Raw genomic sequence first — 4,052 nt, 5'->3', positions numbered from 1 at the left:
ATATAAGTGTGTGTGTGTGTGTGTGTATATATATATATATATATATATATATATATATGTATATATACACAAACATACATACATAAACACAAATATATAAATCTTTAAATTGTTTCAGCTTCAAAGCTGAGTTCATGCTAGGGCACTATCGTTGGCTGTGCTACACCATTATTTGAAACCTCCTCTAATATGTGGCATTTGGTGAATAAGGGAGTTTGATGGCGCTACCTTCATCCGTTTCCTGCTGTACAAATACTTATATATATACATATATATATACAGGGTGTGATGGGTAAATCGTCACCATTTTATAATTTTAATTTCACGCATGCACATTGTTTGTTTTTGATTTTGTCGACTACACAGTATTGTAGGGTCAGTTGGGCATCGTCTGTGAGAAAACCAGTAACATGATGCAATTCACTCAGCCAGAAATTTGGAAACAACATGCAGTAATGCTTGGTATTCACGCCAGAAGCTCCAATACGAACATTTAACAGTGTTTGGGTGTCAATCAGAGGACATGTACTGAGAGTGTGAAAAATCAAACGTCCAGTCAACATCATGGTGTTTGGGGTGATCACTAGCGATGGCAACGTTATGCCTCCATTCATCTTCCCACATGGCCTCAGACTCAACACAGGGGTCTACATCATGTGCCTGGAGGAGGTAGTGCTGCCCTTATTTTTCAAATAAGATACTTCATTCCACTGGTCTTTGCATGCTGGTGCCATGGAGCTTGTGGGCCTATTGATTATGGGGGACACCTCACCACTACCCAAACAGTATTAAGGCAATGACAGGCTGAGATGAACATACATGCATGTACACATATATGCGCATGCACACACACACATACAAAAGCATGGCTAATAAGCCCAGCTACAGCTGTTTAGATGCAGGCAAGGCTGTGTAATTATTAAGCTCCTTTCCTATGTTCAAAGTTTCAGGTTCAGTCCCATGTGGCGCTTTGGTCAAATGTCTTCTATTATAACCCAGGGCTGATCAAAGCCTTGTGAGTGCATTTGGTAGACAGAAACAGAAAAAAGACTGTCTTATGAGTGTGTATTTGTGTGTGCATACTCAGGTATGCATGTATGTGTGCGTAGATATTTGTGTCTCCTTGTCATGACAAATTTCAATACTGTACATGCTGTATTGTTTGTTTCCAGTCTTTTATGTAAACTTACCCAGCTAAGGAGAAATATTATTACTTTGTTATGAAGCAGGTAAGGGTTGATGACAGCAAGGACATCCAGCCGTAGAAAATCTGCCTCAATGAATTCTGTCTGATCCATACGAGCATGAAAAAGTAGACTTTAAGATGATGATGATGATGAAATATATATCTATATATGTCTGCCTATCAATCTATCTGTCTACCTATCTATCTATCTATCTATCTATCTATCTATCTATCTGCCTATCTACCTGTGTGTGTGTGTGTGTGTGTGTCTGTCTATCTATCTATCTATCTATCTATCTATCTATCTATCTATCTATCTATCTATCTGCCTATCTACCTGTGTGTGTGTGTCTGTCTATCTATCTATCTATCTATCTATCTATCTATCTGTCAGTGTCTGTCTGTTTATCTGAGTGTGTGTGTGTGCGTGTGTGTGTGTGCCCACCAGTCTTAGAGGCATTGTAAAACAAAGGCTTATGGGTGGTGCAGTATCTTCTCTGATAAAGCACAAAAAGCAGACAAATATCTATCTGACTCTTTGTCTGTCTGTGTGTGCATACACACACGTGTGCATGTGTGTATGTGTTTGTTCACCAGTCTCAGAAGCATTGAAAAAACACAAAAGATTTCTGATAAAGCACTAAACCAGAAAGAAATAATTGCATATTGGTATATGTAACAATTGAAACCATGGTGTTCGACAATAAACTTGCTATGTATGTTTGCAAATGTATTACAGATGGGTGTCTATATGTATGTAGAAGTACATAAGTTGTGACTATATAACATAGTGAAACTATTATAGTAAAGATTTAAAGAGAGAGAAAGAGAGAGAGAGAGAGATAGTGAGAGAGAAAGAGAGAGGAGGTACCATTAAAGATAGGATAGAGAAAAGGAAGGAAATTCAAAATTAAAATAACTTGAAGTGATTTGTGAGGTGTGTGTTCATACATATGCATATATATACGTATATCTGAATGTAGAGGGGGCGTTTGTAAATGAGAATATCCTTAGACACGTATATGTAATGTTAGTAGTTAATGCAAGAAGAAATAAAATGAATAAAATATATGAATATGTATATGCGTGCATGTGTGTGTGTGTGTGTGTGTGTGTGTGTGTGTGTGTGCGTGCGTATGTATGTGAGTGTCTGCGAGCGTGTGTGCATACATAATTACACCAATAAGTTCTTAGTGTGAGTCTGCAGACATTGTAGACAGAGAAGCATGACAAATATGTCAACAGGAAGATATCTCCTTTCTGCTATTCTCTATAATAAGTATGTGTGTGTACATGCATACATGCATAAATACTAACGTACATACATACATGCATACATACATATACATGTGTGGCAAGGCATGAATCAGTGCAGGTTATGTGGTGTTGATTTTCATTTTCTTTGCATATGGTTTTAGGTTCTGCCTGACTGCATGGTACATTGGGCAAGTGTCATCATTTATAATGTTGGAGGTCAATCAAAACCATGTGAGTGGAAGTAGTTGATGAAAACTATACAGAAGTCTGCTTTATGTATGTGTGTGTGTGTGTGTGTGTGTGTGTGTGTATCATCATCATCATCATCATTTAATGTCCATTATCCATGCTGGCAGGGTTGGACGGTTTGACCAGGGCTGGTAAGCTGGAAGGCTGCAGCAGACTCCAGTATAATTTGGTATAATTTTCTTTGACTGAATGCTTTCCTAACGCCAACCACTCTAAGAGTGTAATGGATGCTTTTACGTGCCACTGGCATGAGTACAATTTGTGTGACACCAGTACCTGCCACCACTGTGATTTTGCTCAGTTTGATGGGTCTGCTTCTAAAGCACAACATAATGTCAAAGGTTTCAGTCATTGCCTCCGTGAAGCCCAACACTCGAAAGGAACATTATTTTCATTATATACATTTGACAGATCAGATATTTGTCCTCATCACGTTTGTTGTTAACACAACATTTTGGCTGATATACCCTCCAAATATCCGTCAAATGTAAATAATGTAAATAATGTAGTGTACATAATTCCTCATCTCTTAAATATAAAACTCGAAAGGAACTCCGCCACTTTGCCTCTGTGAGGCCCAATACTTGAAAGGAACTCAACCACTTTGCCTCTGTGAGGCCCAATACTTGAAAGGAACTCAACCACTTTGCCTCTGTGAGGCCCAATACTTGAAAGGAACTCCGCCACTTTGCCTCTGTGAGGCCTAACACTTGAAAAGTGCTCATTATGTGCCACTTATATGACACCAGGATCAGCCATGACTACGATTTCACTTGGCTTGACGAGTCTTCTCAAGCACAGCATATCGCCAAAGGTCTCAGTCACCAGTCATTGCCTCCGTGACGCCCAAAGTTCAGAGATTATGATTCACTGATTATACCTAAAATCTCCAAGAAGTTAAGGATTTTATTTTAATTTTGTGACTATACACGGTGGTGCATCAGCATGGCCGCAGCTCTGAGCTGAAACTTTGAAATGAAATGAAATACCAACTATGATTTCTGTCTGCTCCCTCAGCTCTACCCCTAATAGATACTGCCCCTTTGTTTTCTCAGCCTTAGATATACAAGGATTTGATAAACTAGTCTATAAATTAAAACTGACCCCATAAAAACAAAAAAATCAGTGACAGGAAGAGTTTGTAACAATGTATATCTTCTTGATACCTCAGTAGCTTCAATGCTGGTGTGAACGCAGCATGTTCTTTCTCTATCTACTTAACTTCTTGGAGATTTTAGGTATAATTATACTAATGTGTCCATCTGTTCTAATTTAATTAAATTCTGTGTCTTTGTGCAGCTGAGGATTGCTCTGCATTTTAAATTGATGTAATGATTGCATTGTTCAATTAAATGGAGAT

Source organism: Octopus bimaculoides, chromosome 7 (genome assembly GCF_001194135.2).
Source record: "Octopus bimaculoides isolate UCB-OBI-ISO-001 chromosome 7, ASM119413v2, whole genome shotgun sequence".
Taxonomy (NCBI): domain Eukaryota; kingdom Metazoa; phylum Mollusca; class Cephalopoda; order Octopoda; family Octopodidae; genus Octopus; species Octopus bimaculoides.
This window is presented reverse-complemented; position numbering follows the sequence as displayed.